Source organism: Cupressus sempervirens, chromosome 10, assembly GCF_028749045.1.
Source record: "Cupressus sempervirens isolate cs-2001-9-10 chromosome 10, ASM2874904v1, whole genome shotgun sequence".
In the NCBI taxonomy this organism is placed as follows: Eukaryota; Viridiplantae; Streptophyta; class Pinopsida; order Cupressales; family Cupressaceae; genus Cupressus; species Cupressus sempervirens.
In genome coordinates, this window is record NC_143127.1 from 490,055,702 (window position 1) to 490,069,862 (window position 14,161).

A 14,161-nucleotide genomic window follows, 5' to 3' on the forward strand; every position below is an offset into this window, starting at 1 on the left:
TATTGATCCTGTCTTTGATGATGAGGACCTACAGTGGCTTGACCAGGCAGATAGAGAGGGCCAGGCTGAGGCTGTGGCTATGGCAGCAGAGGACCAGAGAGCTCCAGTTGTTCCTAGTGGCAGCTCATAGAGATTGGCAGAGCCAGAGGCAGAGAGTACAGTTGATCCTAGAGGCACCTCACGAGCTGATGCTATGGCTACTGAGACATCCAGGACCTACCTTAGATGCCTTACTAAGAGGCATTTTGTAGATTATACTGAGCCTGAGCCTGAGGTTGAGGCTGAGGTTGGGGATGAGGATGAGGATGACGATGATGATGAGGATGACGATGAGGATGAGGATGATGATGAGGACTCCGACTAGGAGCCATAGCTGTAGACTTATAGTCTTGTTTTAACTTTTTGTTTAACAGTTTAACAGTAACTTAATATATGATCAGCATTTGGAACATTTGAATTTGATGATGACTATTGAATCTTGATGTGTTGGATTTCATAATGCATAAATGATAATACATATACATTTTGATGGTTTGCATGGATTTATCTTAGTTTGACTTTAATTACTAGTAATATAGTATTTACTTTTAGCAATTTACCTTTGTAAGTTTGTAACTTTGTAGTTTGTAGTATTGTACATAATACATATGTAATCGATGTTTGACTTTTAAGTTTTAGGTTTTTAACTTTAAGTATGTGGCATGTGCATTATAATTTATGATCAAATTATCTTCTATTTAATGATGTTATTGTGTCTTTATGCTTTATTCAATAATGGGTGCATGGAATGTTCTTTAAATCCTAAAAAATCTCAAAATTTCGAGGTTTTTTCACTTTGCCGAGTCACCGCCGAGCTGGGTCACAAGTCAGAGCCGGGTCACGAGTCAAGTTACCCTTGCCGAGTCCGAGCCAAGTCCGAGTCTCGTTACACTGAATGGAAGACACAGATTTCTCACCATACAAATAAAGGATGAAGGAAAAATTTGGAAACTGATTCGTATTGCACTAGACACAGAAAGAAATAACGAAATATGATCAGAGTGAGCAAATAAACCATAGAAATATCCAAAGACAAAAATTGGAGTGATGGCAGTCTTACATGCATGCAGAGATAAAATAGTCACAGGGACTATACTATACGGCAACTAAGGACTTTAATATACAAACCGGCCCATCATAATTTACTCATGTCACTATTCAGGAAGATTCCCTGATGAGGAATCCATCACCAAAATTAGCTACTCCTCAGCCTGGGATATCTCTGAAGGGTGATAGATCTCCATCTGTTACACCGCCAGAAAAATGTGGTGGAGATTTACAAATGGACAAGTTTAACATTGGTCAACATTCTGTTCATAATTTATATGAATTTTCCTCTGCTTCATCTCTGGATTCTGGTTCTATTTTATACGGCACAGTCTTGTCTCTCCCAGGATAGGTTGTCATCTACCATATCTAGTATCACAGATTTATCAACAAATGTGAATTTAACTACTTCACAAACTACAGGGAAGCAATGAACAGCAAATCAAATTAATATCGTTGGACTTCAAAATTTATATATGTACAGAAGAAATTACAAACCTTCCAAAACTATAGAAGGAGTGTTGGAGTTTGACGAGAATAACCAAAATAATATTCAAACGATGGAAATTGTAGGCTGAGTCTCTTCATGTGACAAATACAGGAGTCTGGAAATCAAGTTTGCATGCTGATGCGTCATAGAGATGCTTCAGTTATAAATGCCTGGGAGTAGTCAGACATGCCGTCTATGAAGGAAGAGTAAAACTGAAAAGAAATAGATTTATATTACAGAATATTAAATGTATTTGAGATGAGAAAGTCTGTTCGAAATATACGTCAATGCTGGAGTCAGTGTGCGGTAACCATTGAACATAATCGTTTGACAGAAGAGCTTGAGAAATACCGTCAACAAGAATAAAAACCATTAATGGTGTGTGCTAAGAGTCGAAAAATGGAGGGCTGATAAATTATGAATGTTTTCCATGTTAAATAAAACTCGTGCATCAATGATATATATCCCTTGTTATACAACAATATTCCAACAATATTCCTCGTGGATTGATTAACATGTCCGCAACAAACAAAGAAGGAACAGCAGTTATGAAAATCTACATAACCAAGAAACATTATCGAGGGGCATCAAATAATATTATCATCGCCAAGAATATATTAGGTGCGGTTAAATTAGAAGGAATTATTATTGAAAGGGTGTAATTATTTTCAAGTAATATGTCCCTTGACTTTGAAAAGTCAAATCCTTAATATAATAAGGATATAAAAGGAGGTCAACATTCAATATTCGAAAACATTCAGATTCATATTCTCAAAGAAGAAGCATTTTATATTATTTTCTATGGAGGGATAAGGAACTTAATATGGCTTTTCTAATGTAAATTCTATCATTTTATTTTAATAATAAATAAATAAATGTTATTTGTTCATTATTAAAGGCGTGGAGATCATCCTTGTAATTATTTTTGGGAATTCTGTATACAATTTAAATGTCAGATAAGTGGACATGATCATTTGTCATTTTAAATTGGATCATCACAAATATTCTGAAATATATAGTTGTTTTCGTATTTGTGTCCAGTTTGTCTCTCTACCAAAGGAGTTAAAATTCAATCTAGACTAATTTAAGATTGTGTATATATTTGATCTGTTGCATCTTGATTATTTAATTGGTGGCAGTATAAGTGCATAAGAACTTTATGAAGTTGTACGTGAAAATTCACTGAAGTTAACTCTATTGCTCGAATGAGCAGAGGCACTGGTCTTTTTATTATTGAAGTCAGAAAATCTATAACTTCCTTCCTACAAGCATCAAATTTATTATTATTCAATTATACAAAACATTCAACCATTATAAATTATCTAGTATCCAATTTTCATTTTAATTGAGTTCAAGGACCTTGCCAACCGGAGAACCAGAAGTTTAAATTCGCTATAGAAAAGCCTTGAACCAGACAGTCAACATTTGAGGTGAAGGTTAACCCGCCTGGGTGTAGCAGACCTTTAAGTGCAGGGGAATCGAAAAATATTCCCGTTCGTTGGCCAGAACTAATTGAGAAGTCCTATCAGAGAAGTGGCAGGCTCTTGGATTTCCAATCTGTGGTTTTGGGAACCAACACCACCATGAGGGAGACTTTTTTGGTTCAGCGATCTCTGTCCTCTAATTAGCAGCAACATGCCCTATCCTAAAACGCTTCTTGCATCTGAAAGGGAAGCCCTCATAGTCCAGAGGCTAGATCCAAGGGCCCATTGGAGACTTCAGCTCAATCTCAACAAGTAAACCCTTTGAAGCATCAATATCAACAAAAATACGGGAAAAAGTAGAGTGAAGCATATTAGAGAAGTCCTCATCAATCATCAGGAAATCACCTAGAGCATCACCAACTTCTTCAAGGACAGGATCCGCCCAAAGATGAAGAGGTAGGTAGGCAAGAATAACCCAAATAGGCACCTTTTTTAAGGTTTCTGAAGAAGGGCTGAAATCCACATGCCATGGCTTCATCATAAGAGGAAAGCGATTCTCCCATGTAAAAAAATGCTTGCACGGGATAATTTGTCTATCGGTAGCTTTCTCGTACTTGGCAGCAAAAAATCCTTTGCCAAAGGAAAGATGTGGATAGTATTTGAAATAAGAGGCTTCTTCTAACTAGAAATCCATTGGTGAAGTTGAGGGAGAGGTGACCAAAAGCCCCTAAACTGGCAAATGATGGCACGTGCTAATAGTTCAAAGGCCATAGAGTTGATCTCTTCCATAGACTCCGCCTTTAGTGAGCAGCAACAGAACAACAGACAAGGAAAGGGGCAACCTCCTGTTTTGCCATTACCAATTGCTGCAATCATAGCATATGAAGTGCCATTTGAGGGATCATTTGCAGCAACAATGCCCTTAGTAGTAGGATCCCCGACCAAAGAAGCATCAACTTCACTTTTCTTCAAGTCAAGAGACATTGCCACCAGCATAAACTTCATAGACACAACAGGAGGACTCATTGCAGAAATCCTCGGTCCAGAGACATCAACACGAACAAATAGAAGTTTCCTATCAGAGCCCTTAATCCCACCCAAGGAAGTAGAAACACCATTGACGAAGAGCTTAAGCCCAACAAGAGCAAACAAGGAGGGCGTAGCAGCAATAGGAAGAATACTTCCTTCAACAAAAGATGGAAAATCACCTCTGAATGAGGCAAGACCTCCATCGATATTAGAAGCTCTCTCAGCTTGGACGCATGGGCCTACATCACAGCCAAAGGTGCCAAAAGAAGCAATCCCAATAGAAGATGTAATGGAAAGATCGGGAGCCCTGATAGGAACACGAATATTCACACAAGGGGTTCACAACAGGAAGAGTAGGAAAAAACACCCGCAAGCAAAGCATTACCTCCAGTGCCATTGTTACAGGGGAGCTTAGACACAGGGAGGGAATTTGAAAATGGTGGACGGGAAGAAGGAGAGAGTGGCATCGAGAGCAGCAATCCTTTCCTTTGGGAAACTTTGGGAAACTTTTAAGTTTCTGGTAATTGCTTCTTGAATTGTTTTCAAGAGTTCTTGTAAATGAAGATGAAACTCTTAAAGAGGGATTCGTGGACATAAACATAGCATTAGGTTGGGGAATTAAAATATTATTAAAATTCCTTTTCACTACCTCAATCAAGACTACCGTCTCAATATTCCATAGTCTTCTTATGTATGTGCATGCAGACAAGTTGGCTATTTTTCCTTTAGCTCTACAAATGTCAATATTATATACCCCCTCGATAAATAGTAGTATTGAAATCAAATCTAGAAACTATAAATCAAAGTGTGCTCCTTGTTCTTTAGACAAATATCTTCCCCTATTTCATTAACCATGACTCGTGCCAAATATTTTTTAACACTGAGAAATATGTTCAAATGTTGTTGGCATTGCTGTCATTGAAGCCAAAACCTATGTACTGGATGGTTGTGCTCTGAGTGTTGCACAATGTTTAACTATCTGATGCAGTTTGTTATGGTGATGAATTATCTGGACGGTTGTCCCTGCTCTAGTAATGGTGATATATTATTTTGGTACATCTATGAAATTCAATTGGTGGAGAAATATGAAGAGTGGATGGATATCATTGGATGTTGAGCTCAGATCTTATTCTGGGTATCTTTGTTGTTTGGGCATCTATGTAGTATGTTCGAAGATTTTGACATGCTACTTCTATCCAGTTTTGGACAGATGCTATTTGATTCTATATTTCGGTTTGTGCTGAATTTTGTGGAGATCAAGACTTGGTCGTGGTTGTGGCATTTTCATCGGCTCTAGAAAATATCTCTTATGCTATCTTTCGGTAATTGTGCTATGTAATGTGCTTATCTTATGTATGACCTATCTGTGGGACTCGCGGTAGCATGGTATGGAATCCTCATATGTGTGACCTATCTTTTAAGTCTAGTGCAAGCGTGGTGAATCTCATTGAATATCTCAAGTTTATTTTTTGTATTCTTGCCAAAATGTTTGATCACTAATATATATATATATATATATATATATATATATATATATATATATATATATATATATATATATATATGCACACACACATATATTACTGTTGCCTACAGACGCGTCCCCAATCTTAAAACTTTATCTTTGTATCGTAAATGTTTCCGGGATTTGGGGACGACTAGGAGACATCCCCACCCCATCCCCTTTTTTGTAGATTCACAAGAAATGTCCTGGAAGCTTGGGACTTTGGAATTTTTTGGGGGGGATGTTCCTACGTTCCAGGGATGGTTGGGGACGCCTTGGAAGGCCCTGGGGCGGATGGGTGTCCCCAAAGAGATAGGTAATGTAAGCGGTTGTTGACTCAAAAGATGAAACTCTTAGGTGTAAGGACTATAAGGCGAGTCAAGTGCTCATAGTTGTGGTGTATGTGAGGCCTTGTGTCGATCTGAGGAGTATCAAATGAAGCTATGTCATGTTTTGGGCACACATAGTTGTGGTGTAGGATCTCATCATGGGGCGGATCCGAGGTGTAACCTTGGGGTTGTGTTGTGATGACCCCACGCACAGTTGTGGTGGGTGAGGCGTAGAGTCGATCCGAGATATAACAGCAGAGGGTGAGTGTTGAGGTACATCAAGGGCAGCCAAACCACGGTGGTCCACCTCCCTCAAGAGGGACCAAGCATAGTAGTCCTCCCCTCTAGTCTCAAGGTGAGGCCAAGGTGACATAGTTTCAAGAGTGAAGAAGAGTAGCTCTGCCTTGACATATAATGGTGAGGTTTTGTGACAGATGCAAGCTTGTGGTCCCTATCTCAATGGAGCAGAGTAGCTGAGCACATGGCGGCGATGACTCCAGGGGAGTTGTCTAAGATTTGAAAGCTAGGGATGCGGAGTACGTAGTCTTGCGGTGGAACACAAATGGTTTGTCCGAGTAGGAGAGTTGGAGTTTACGATGAGCTATGAGGATGAGTGTTGCAAAGCCATTTGTCCATGCATGGTGGATTTAAGGGGTGTTGCACTGGGCACACATCCAAGTTACCTGCAGGGATGGATTTGCATTGGAATAAGGTATCTCAAAGATCATGGGGGTCTAGTATGGCATATGGAATATAGTGTTTTAGAGGAGTGCTCGAGGTGAGTTGAGTCATGAGGCAAATCTATGTCGGGTGACCAAAGAGGTGAGTTGTGTATTATGAATCAAAGAGGCACGTTGGGATATATGACTCGAAGAGGTGAGTTGAGTGGCACGACTCAAAGAGACAAGTTGTGATGGATGATATGAAGAGGTGACTTGTGCTGCATTGTTGAAATGATGTGAAGTGATTCATAAGTGACACGCTATGGTGGCATAGTTGAGTTGGAAGTGAGTAAGATAACCAAAGGATTGGGTGGATCATGGAATTGGGGCGTGGTGCTCAAGTAGGTGTGCATTACAAAGGGAATCCGATGAGTTAAGACTGCATATGTGCATTGTGATTGGTTTGAATACAATGGATGCATGAGGAACAAGGTTCGCCAATAGAAGCATGTACACAAAGACATGGTGTAGAGGAAGTCAAGGCATAGTATTTGGATTCAAAGCTAGCTATGGCGGTTAGCGGTCCCGTGGGGAACATATTGGTGCTTCAAAGTTCATGACGAACTTGGGGAACCCCAAATGAGGTGACAAGGTTGTGGAGGCATTGGGCATGCTAAGGTAGCATGCAAGATCGGACTAGAGGACTCTAGGTGTTTTGAGGTGCTTTGGTAGTGCTAAGTATACTTGTAGTATACATAGTGAGCAGGGAGGGCTCGGTGGTCGACATCACTCAAGGAGGATGCAACGTTCAATGAGGGAGACCTAATGTAGGATAGTGCAATGCATAGCTTAGGGAGCATGCATAGTTGAGTAAAGGGAGCTACAATGGTTTCAGGCATTCAAAGAGTGGTGCAGTGGTGAACAAGATGGCGATCTGGTGAACTTAGGGAGTTGAGATCACAAGTGGACAATGTTAGTAGCGGGAGTCTTATGGGAGATGCCAAGGCCAAGATGTGAGGGGCTAGCAGGGGTTCGACATGAGCTGGACAAGAGTAAAGCTATGAGCTCAAGGGTGTGTGCAAAGTGCACCAAAGGAAGAAGAGCCAAGGAGGTTCAACATGCACTTCAATATCGTAGGGGTGTGTGTTTATGTAGTCAAGTGTGTGGACACTTGATCGAAATTGGAGGTAAGGCATAGTATGAGTGAACAAAAATGACTCGTCCATAATGGGAGTCACTAGTAGGGATCGCCATGGTCGTGCGAGGTTGGAGATTCTAAGGAAGAAGGCTCGTCCTAGGCATGAGCTAAATCTAGCTTTGTGATAGGTAATAGGAACACTTGAAAAACACATATTTATGTGATAAAACTTGTTCTTTCTTATTTTTAAAGTAGGCCCCTCCTTCCAAGTTTGCCCTAACATGCTTATTACTATTTGGTAGTTAATTCCTACAATTTGGGGTCCTCGTATCAGTATTTGACAACATTAAATTAAGAATTGTGAAATTAAGAATGTTGTTACAATCTTGCCACACGCTCAAAATCATATAACAGATTCTTTGCAAGGTGTTGGAAAAGTCTGAAAATGAATTTCAGACCTAGAACATACAATTTATGTCATTTTGTGGCAATACATCAGTGCTAGGTCGGTTTTGGGTTGATTTGGGTCCTTTGTGGAAGATATGGTGAACATTGGAGGTTGCATCAAGGTACTATCTTACGACTACCCTTAAACATTACACACTAAGGACAAAATTAAGCTTAGGAAAAGTAACTCAACTTTGACTATTTAACACTTTTAGCTAAGAGTCGAACCTCAGTGTGTGATGTTTAAGTTGTCCACTATCTAACTATAATAGACCTATATCATGATCAGAACTATATAGAAAACCTTTTTGTATTAATATCAGTCCACCTACAATGAGTTGGAGTGTAGTTTAAGGTCTAGTTTCCGAATTAAATGATAGTAGTGTGTTTCAATCTGGAAGGTGGGGCTATTGTTCATGTTGCTATTGACAATGAATTCCCAATTATGTTCTTGGGGGTATATCAATTTTTTATGTTACTATGTCAATTACATGCACATTGACGATAATTCCATATTAATGAAAATTAAGTTTGACTATTGAATGTTGTATGTTAAGGTTCTTTGATGTTTAAAATTTAAATGGATTGTTTTATCCATGTTTTCATATGAATGTAATTTATATATGCAAATTTTCCAATATATTTTATATTTCCCTATATTCATATAGCCATCCCCTTTGTCATCCCTTGTTGTTCCCAAACATGGCAAAAAAAATTGTCATGTCGAATACTTGTCCCCCTGTCCAATGTCATCCTCGTCCTGGAAACTTGGTGTAACACTAAGATGTGTGTGTGTGTGCATCTATTTAGGACCAAGGAAGCATGAAAGTGTGTTAAAGGTGAAGTGTGTAAGCAGAGTTAGAGGTGTGAAGGATAATAGTAAAGGCAGAGGAAAGCTATTGAGAGGAAGAAGTACTCAGTGCTGCAAAGTTTGTTGAAGGTTGGCAAAAGATTCATGAATTCAATCTGTCACAGTCAACAGTTGTGTTATTAACTGGAACTGTTTCATGCATATGTAGATGCAACATTAACAATTCACATATTGTCTATAAGATTATTATTTTTATCAATCATTTTTATCAAGGCAGTTAGCCCAACCGGCAGAGAACCTACTTCCAGTGAGCAAACCGAGAGTGAGCCCTTGTAAAAATCACCTTAACCAGTGTTTATATAAATGAGAATTAGTTTCTCCGTGGTTTTTTCCATCTTTGGTTTCCATGTCAATTTTGGTGTTCATGGTGTAAGACACTCATCTGCTTTATGTTTACATATGTTTTGATTCTTTGAATGGTTTACGATTGCTCCAGACTAATTAAGTTTGTGAAAAAGTGTTTTGGGATAACAAATTCCCACCTACTCCCCCCCTCCCCCTCCCTTAACCCAAATCACCTTAATTAGTGTTTATATAAATGAGAATTAGTTTCTCCATGGTCTTTTCCACCTTCGGTTTCTATGTCAATTTTGGCGTTCATGGTGTACGACACTCATCTTCTTTATATTTATATATGTTTTGATTCTTTTAATGGTTTACGATTGCTCCAGACTAATTATGTTTGTGAAAAAGTGTTTTGGGATGACAAATTTCCACCTACTCTCCCCCTCCACCCCACCCTTTAAGTCATTCAGCGTATTCAACAATTGGTATCAAAGCTTGGTCCCTTGTAGATAGAGCTCAACCACTTAAGTGAGGTCTTGGCAGTTTGAACAGATGGCAGGAGAATTTCACTACGATGAGAATCTCAAGATAATGACGGATGATATGGAATGCATTGAATCTGAAAAATGAGGAATTAGAAGAAAACATCAAGGAAGCTAATACTTATATCTCCAAGCTGAGGAAGAAAATCTGAAAAATACAAAGCAAGACACAAAAAGGTGAGCCAAGACCTAAAAGCATCAAAGGAGCGTGTAACATACCTGAAACTACAATTGGATGAGTGCAAAAATACTGAAGAAATTCTCAAGGACAACATCCAGCTGAAAATGAAAGAATGGAAGAAGACCGAAGGAGGTAGTGGAAGAAAACTAAAGAAATTCTCAACGAAATTATCAGGTAAAGAACAGATGAAAATGAGAAATTAGATCAAGAGTGAACAAAGTTGAGATCTGAAGCAGAAGTTTAGTTAGACCAAGAGTTAAGGAAGTTGAGATCTGTGAGTAGCATAATTTTGGATCAACTTTTGTCCTTGCGGAAAAGTAACAAAGACAAGGACTAGGTTTCTCTGGTGAAAGTTCAGATCAAAATGTCAAGGGTGAAGACAAGGAAGTTGAAGCTGAAGTGAAATCTCAGGTAATAAGCAAAGTCCAGGATTCAAGATCACCTACAAAGAGACCTCTGGTTAGGCAACAAAATGCTCAAATGTACTTATCATTAATGGTCATCGTTTTCTATGCAAAAGCTTTGGACATAAGATTGTTGAATGCAAGAGCAAGAAGGAACAGAGCATTCAATGTTTAGTTGTCAAAAGTTCGGTCATGAGGCAAGTAAATGCAGAAGTCAAGTATTTTATTCGGCAAAGATAAATGGGATGAAAAATATTTTTTATGGTAAATTGCTATGCTTGTTAAAATTATGGTCACAAGGCTAATCAATGCAGAACTAGAGTTCAATCAGTCAGACTAGGACAAAAGAATGCCAGATCTTTCAAATGTGGTCAATCCAGCCACTATGCCAACACATGCAGATCTGTTGATGCTTTGGAAAAGTCTGGAAATGAAGAAAATGTTACAATTTTAGGTAAATCGGAAAAGACAATTATGGTATGGAAGAAAAAGGAAACTAAAGAAGACAAATATGTGGCACCAAATCTTGGTGCTAGCTCTTCTAGAAACTGTGCCTACTAAATTGGCTCAGGGGGAGTTCTATAATGCAAAATCTATCAATTCCCCCTCTGTGGTGACAAATGTTTCTTCTAGTGTCTCTGGTATAATTTGATTGATTGATGTGCGACATATAATTGGTTGTGTCATCAATATAACTTTTGGGCAACAAAAGTAATTATATGTAGATAAGGATAAAAAGGTAAAATTTCAAATCATTTGCCACTGTTTGTGAAGGAGAAAACAAAGTAATTGTTGTGCTAGTGCTACTGAAAGTTTGAAGAAGCTAGGTAAAGTGCAAAGATGGAATTGAGTTTGGTTGTTTGTAAATCCTGCAAAGCTGTTCCACAAATTCTGAAGAGAGTTGAATTGGAAGAGTTTGATCATATTAAGGTAAGGCAAATGGAAGTAGGTTTGAAGGCTAATGAGTTGCCACCAATTCGTAATCTAGGGATGGACTTGTGGGGAGAATTCCCTAGTTTTAAAAAGGTAAAGATTCAAATCATTTGCCACTGTTTGCAAAGGAGAAAAAAAAGTAATTGTTGCGCTAGTGCTACTGAAAGTTTGGAGAAGCTAGTTAAAGTGCAAAGATGGAATCGAGTTTGGTTGTTTGTAAATCCTGCAAAGTTGTTCCACAAATTCTGAAGAGAGTTGAATTGGAAGCATTTGATCATATTAAGATAAGGCAAATGGAAGTAGGGTTGAAGGCTAATGAGTTGCCACCAGTTCATAATCTAAGGATGGACTTATGGGGAGAATTCCCTACTTTGCAGTTAATAAGTCTATCTGGTTTTTGTTGAGTTCATTCAAGGTTGGAAGTATAATATTGGACAGACCCTATGCAGTCACAGAGAAAGCAATTGAGGATATCATTGCTTTATGCAATGTTGGTGACACTCCGAGAAAGAAGACGATTAGGAGCTTGTTGGCATCAACAAAGACTCTTGTGCTCTACTGATAAATACCCTTGTCAATTCGGTTGTGAGGTATGTTACATATGGTACTACATATAAAGTCTATTTCAAAAATCATGAAAAGGTGCTACTTCTGCTATTGTTATATATTTGGGACATACGATGGTAAAGAGAGTGTATGGTTTGATTTATGTAATTTACTGTTGGAGAATTTGTTTGAAAATGTCAGAATGTCATTGGATGAGGATTATGCCTTCCAGTTTGGGTCTCTAGTTACATGTTTGACATTCAGTTTCTAAGGTTGTAACAGGAAGAGAAAATATGGAATGGAGGTTCGGCATCCCTCTCAAGCAGATTTACAGGTACTTGGAGTATATGGAAAATAAAATGGATGTATGCAAAGCTTATTTCTCGTCTCTGCAATTGAATTTGTTCTCTGATATGGTTGTGTTTGGTGTTGTACCTATTATTTATGTTGAGGAGGTTTCCTTTTCCATTAAGAAGTAGAGATTGTAGAGATTGTTATTAGTGGTTCCCCTCCGGAACACAAAAGAAGAAAGACTAGTGTGAAAGGAAAAGTTATCATTACAATATCAAAAGAAGAAGAGAAGGGAGAAGAGGGGAAGGAAAAAAATGATGTGTCTCCATCTAAATCGAGCTCTGTTGATTCGGATGTAATCCAGACTATGTTGGAAGAAGGTAATTCGGAAAGGATAGGTGAAATGCAATGTGCCTGCTCTCTGGCTAGCAAGACTGAAATCGAAAATGCTTTAATGAAACACTTGTTCAGAATGAGTATGGTTGTTTCTATTGTTTCTAGTGTGTTATCAGATGATCTGGTGTGATCTGGTGAAGGTTGTTAAGGAAAGGTTTCTGCAAGATGGTTTGGAAGGACATAAGTTCAAAGATGTGATTGAAAGAAGATGTACTAACACAAAACAAAGTTGTCTAAACAAATTGACGAGACAGGAGAATGCATAAAGGAAATGTTTGATATTTATAGGTATTGCCGCCGATGGCCTACTCTTGTTCATATCTTCCATGGTAAGATTGAAGCTATTGGATCTACGTTGAAAGAGATTGGTAAGAGTTTTGATTTTTAAGGATAAGGGTGGTAAACTGTGAATCCAAGTTGGTGAGTTGCAGTCTAAGTTATCTGTTCAGAAACAGAGAGAGGATGTGGCCAAAACTTTCTTGTAAACTTTGTTATTTTTACCTAATTTGCTGAATGATATTATTTGGTCCATTATGATTGTTGGCAAAACAGAGTAGAAATTGAAGAGAAAACTTAGAATGGAATTACTTTACTCATGGCGAGTTTTTTTAATGTTCTTTTAACTGTTTGGAATTTCTCGCTGTTTTGGAGTTTTGTTATTTTATTGTATTACCAAAAAAGAAAATTGCTGAGATGTTGTTGGCATTGTTGTCATTGGTGTCAACACCTATGTATCAGATGGTTACGCCCCAAGTGATGTACACTGTTGATCTATCCAATGCAACTTGTTATGGTCGTGAATTATGTGAATGGGTTGTCCCTACTCCGGTAATGGTGATATATCTTGTTGGTACATCTATGGAATAGAGTGAGTGCAGAAATATGAAGATTAGATGGTTATCATTGGTTGCTCTGCTCAGAGATTATTCCAGGTATCTTTGCTATCCAGATATTCATGCAGTATGTTAGAAGATTTTGACATTTCACTTCTATACTAAGCTGTTGTTTTTGAATTGATTGTGTTCTATTTTATTTTTACTTTTTTTGCAAAAAAAATGAATTCTAGAAACAAAAGCTTACTATATGATGGATTGTGTAAAACTTATGTCTTTAATGCCACTTCTATTTAGTTTTGAACAGGTGATATCTTTCCATGCTGAATTTTGTCAAGATCAAGACTTCATCTTGGTTGTAGCATTCCCATCAGCTCTGGAATATATCTCTTATGTTAGCTTTTGGTAATTGTGTTATGTGATCTGCTTATCTTATGTATGACCTATCTATATGTCCCATGGTAGCATGGTGTGAGTTGATAATAAAAAAAGGCAGAGGAAAGCTATTGACAGGATGAAGTATTAGTGTTGTGGAGTTTGTTGAAGGTTGGCAAAAGATTCCTAACTAGCTCTGTTGTAGACAGTGGTTGTGTTATTAACTGGAATGGTTTTGTGCATATGTAGATGCAGCATTATCAATTCACATTTTGTCTGTAAGACTATTTTTGTTATCAGTCATTTTGTACCAGGGCAGTGTTGTATGATTTTCACACTATCGCACCATTGCAAATGGGGATCCCCTCCTTTTTTGCCTTGGCAAGTAGGAGTAG

The 14,161-nt window shown here is 38.2% G+C and overlaps 1 protein-coding gene across 1 annotated transcript in view; it reads right to left on the bottom strand.

The window, feature by feature from the left end:
• Positions 1-14,161, bottom strand: part of LOC149534808 (Sec23/Sec24 protein transport family protein) — a 54,999-nt gene that overhangs the window by 13,038 nt on the left and 27,800 nt on the right. The gene's annotated exons all lie outside the window — the stretch shown is intronic.